Below are 4856 nucleotides of genomic sequence, written 5' to 3'. Positions count from 1 at the left end.
ACAGTAATGCTGTACATATTAGGGATGAAAAGTCATTTAATAACTTTGACAGTAGTGACAAGCAGGTATGATTTACATCTACAAATGTGTTTGAGTATACTGTCACTCTTAGTTTGTCCCCATTGCTCGTGAAGCCTTGCTCTTGGTGGTAAAACTGCCTGGTATTTGAATTGATTTTGTTGACTTGATCAAGCAATGCTTATACAGTTAACAGTTAGTTGTTTTATAATGCTAAAATTAGATTTAAGTTTTCCAAAATACTTGATAAAACTTACCTAAAAACAATATTATTATTATTTTTTGCTGCCACTACTCAGTTGACCTGCTTACCCAGTATATACCTAGCCTTACACTAATGACTGTTCTTTGTGGTCTGATTGATGCTATGTAACAATGAATATTTGAATAAACTATTAAGTAATGGTGCTCACTGGGAATAAGGTATGTTGTTATAGGGCCTAAATATGCAAATATAAATGCAATAATACATATACGTTTTATCAAATAATGATGAGTAAGTACCTATCGCTCGATGTGAATTTTCCTGTTGTCTATTAAAACTGATTTCATTGTACCTATTATCTTTTTGTTTTTAAATTATTGTTGTTGCCTGAACTGATCATTGGAGTGCTAAGGTACAGTACATGTGTCCTTAATATTCATAGGTAAATGTTGTTTTTTCAGAGTCTAAGGATTAGTGCCAACTTGTTAGTAGTGTGTGTGGTTTCTTTTTGTATTATGTCATAACTATCAGTACCTACATATTACATGCTTTGTAGACTTTTTAGTCTTAGGTGATTACATACAATTATTTGATAGGGCTATAATAACAGAATTTCATGTAGCCATGTGACTGTCATGCAGGTCTATGAGTATGATGAGTGTTTATTGTTATTATTTCTAGTGTAATATATTTATATCTTTTTCTTCTCAGAGTGTAATATTCGCTGATCACAAATTTGAAAATCTGTTTATGACACAATTTATTGTAGTTTAGGCTGTGAAAGTCTGATTTTAGGTATTTACCTTACTGGATAAATTATCACATTTAACTTGTTATTTACAATACCCATAGTAATGTGAACTGTTACCTCAAGTACCTGGTTACAATAATTAAACTTAATGTTCCTTCTGTTACATACCAAGGGGTTTATTCTTTGTTTTCTGACTATGATTAACGAGCTGTTGTGCCGTTGTAATTGCCAATCTCTGTTTAACATATATATACCTACATACCTAAAATTTTATGATTCGATTAATTTGGCTGTGCATCTCTAGATATTTCATGTGGTTTTTTTTCCTTTTCTTTTTTTTTTTGGCTTTAAATTAATGTCCCTCCCAGTAAGTTTGGACTGGTTGTAATACATACAGTAAAATCGTAACTAACCACTTGCTTTTCTTAACTTACTTTCTTTCTTTGTTTTTCATAGTTATGAATATGATTCTTTAGACATGCCTTATTTTTATTATCAAAATGTTAACAGACTTAGGTCAGAGCTACCAGAATTTTACATATCTATATTAAATTCTAACTATGACTTTGTATGTCTTTCTGAGACAAACTTAAATAAAGGTGTCTTTGATGCTGAAGTGTTTGATATGCGTTATAAGCTTTACAGGAGAGACCGTGATAGTACTTGTATAAATAAAACAGAAGGTGGAGGTGTCTTAATAGCTGTTAAAAAACATTATAATGTCATCCGTCAGGTTTCTTGGGAGAGTAGGGTGGAGGATGTCTGGCTAAGTATTTTACCACATGATGCCAGGGGGGACTATTGGCATGTGTGTGTCTGCTATTTGCCACCTGACCTTCCCATTAATGAACTACAACTTTTTTACCGTAATATTCAAAATATTTTCTTAAATGCTAAGGCCGGTGACAAATTTATTTTTATAGGCGATTTCAATACTCCCTGCATCACATGGGTACGATCGAACAACTCTAGTAATTTTATACCACAAGATCCCTTAGATGCTAAAGCGAAATTACTTTTTGAAACTATATCACTGTGCTGTTTGTCACAATATAACAATGTGCCTAATCATAATAATAGATTTTTGGATCTTGTTTTATTCAATGTTGATTTAGTCAGGGTATATGGTGCTGAACCAATGAGTAGGCTGGATGTGCATCATCCTTCTATTGTGATTGATGTAAATTTCACTGCACATGGAAAGGTTATGGATACTTGTCATGTTGAACGCCTTAACTTTAATAAATGCAATTTTAGGGAGATCAAGATGGAGCTAAGTTCGACTGACTGGTCAGCATTATTATGTTCAGACGACGTCAACGAGTGTGTTCGTGTATTTTATGAAAAATTAAATCTAATTATAAAGAAGCATACGCCACTGCTAAAAATAAATAATGTTGCAAAATTTCCTTTGTGGTACAGTAAATCATTAAAACGTAGTCTTAAAGAAAAAAACAAGTATCATAAACTATACAAGCTGTATGGTAATCCTAGAGATTATGATTCCTTCTCACTGTTACGTGCTAGATGTAAGAGCCTTATCGAACAATGTTGTAAATCGTTTTTGCTGTCAGTTGAGAATGGTCTTAAGGTTAATACTAAATCATTTTGGCGCCTTGTTAAATCTAAAAAGGGAGGTACATCTATTCCGCAGACCATGAAATATGGCCATAGTACGTCCTCCGATGGTCAGGGCATTTGTAATCTTTTTTCTGAGTACTTTGGTTCTGTCTTCGAACATCACAGCCCTGCTGACTTAGCCAGTTTGACTTCTCTTCCCCTTGATTTGAATAGACCCATCCTGTCAAACATCTCTATTAGCCGAACTGACATAATGAATAAAATTAAATCTCTAGATGTTGGTAAGGGAGCGGGTCCGGACGGGATACCTGCCTCGTTTGTCAGGGAGTGTGGTGAGGAGTTGAGTGTTCCTCTTTATATTTTATTTAATAAATCCCTTTGCACGGGTGTATTCCCAATTCCATGGAAGATCGCGCATATAGTGCCAGTATTCAAATCTGGTGACAATTCATCTTGTGAAAACTACAGGCCTATAAGCATATTGTCCTGTATAGCTAAACTACTTGAATCTATGGTACACACATTCCTGTATAACCATGTCAAACCATTCTTAGCTGACCAGCAGCATGGTTTCGTTAGTAATAGGTCCACAGTTTCTAACCTTTTAGAGTATAAGCACTATTTGTGCAACGTTTTCGCAACGCGAGGTCAGGTAGACTCCATATACACAGACTTTTCGAAGGCGTTTGATAAGGTGGATCATAATATTCTCTGTCACAAGATTGAGGCCTATTATGGCATTCATGGTAGCCTTCTTCGCTGGGTCCATTCTTACCTTCAAAACAGAAGTCAGCTAGTCGCCATCAACGGGTTCTTTTCTCCTGAGCTCCCCATAACTTCGGGTGTCCCTCAAGGGTCTCACCTGGGCCCGTTGTTGTTTGTCCTATTTATAAACGATCTTGCTGATTGTTTAAGTTGCCCCTGCTTACTGTATGCAGACGATCTTAAAATTTTTAAATCTATTAATGATACGAGCGACTGCTTAATGCTACAAAAAGATCTTACACAGATATCAGACTGGTGTCATCGAAATCATATGTATCTAAATGTTAGCAAATGTCATGTAATCTCATTCTCGAATAAGAAGTGTAAACTCATTCATGACTATGAGCTATCGGGACAGAGTCTCGACAGGAAATCAGTCGTCAAGGATCTTGGAATACTGTTTGATGATCAACTAAGTTTTCGTCCACACTATGATTATATAGCTAGTAGGGGCAGGCAATTGTTGGGTTTTATCTGCAGAACAACCAAGGGCTTTAGGAACCCAGATAGTATGCTTGTATTGTTCTTCAGCCTGGTGAGGAGTGTACTGGAGTATGGTTCCCCTATATGGACCCCGCATTACTCTGTACACAGCTCCGCTATAGAAGCGGTACAGAAGCAATTTTTGAAAGTTCTTGCGTTTAGATTTAAACTGGGACGTACATACAGATCGTATACTAGTCGACTAATCAAGTTCAATATCCCCACACTAGAAGCTCGTCGTAAGATGTATGACTTTTTGAATTTATATAAAATTATACACTCAAAAATTGACTCTGCTGCACTATTATCATCCATTACCTTTAACACACCTAGATTTAGAGGTCGTAACACTAAACTTTTCGCACTTAGAGTGTACAAAAACAACACTTCATTCTATAATCCAATTACAAGAATGTGCCGCCAATATAACGATTTAACAGCCGGTGATCATCGCGGTAGGGGCATTGATATTTTTGACCCTCACAACGCTAGGTTTAGGAAGTGCTTGGCTGGCGTCCTCTTCTCCTCTTCTCCCACTAAACTGATGACATCTGCCTTAATCCTCTAAGTTTGTTTCATCTGTGATGTTTAATAGTCTTTATATGTAAAGTTCGTTACTCGTTATATTGTAATGTTTAGATAGTTTTTTCTTCTCTGATATTTTTCACTGTAGCTATAATATGGTGTTAATTTCTTTGATATTTTTCACTGTAGCTATAATATGGTGTTAATTAGTTTGTAATATTTCCGCTAAATTGTAAAACATGCTGTGTACACTTGTTTTGGATCTCGTGCTAGATTTAAGCCATAATGTACAATTCTATTACCCATGATATTGTACGATGTCTGTTTAGTGTACCTAATAAAGTAAAATAAAAATAAAAATACCTTTCTTTTAAGATCATTTTTATTATTTACAGAGGTATCTGTATCCATGCTGGACACTACAGTTATACCAACCTAGAGATTTTCATAAGATCATGAGAATAAATACTAAAATAAACGTAAATCAGCAATTTATTATGATAAAAAAAACATAAAAATAAGTAATTA

This window comes from Cydia amplana, chromosome Z (assembly GCF_948474715.1).
Source record: "Cydia amplana chromosome Z, ilCydAmpl1.1, whole genome shotgun sequence".
Classification (NCBI taxonomy): Eukaryota; Metazoa; Arthropoda; class Insecta; order Lepidoptera; family Tortricidae; genus Cydia; species Cydia amplana.
The sequence above is the reverse complement of the archived record's forward strand: the minus strand, read 5'-3'. Positions refer to the sequence as shown.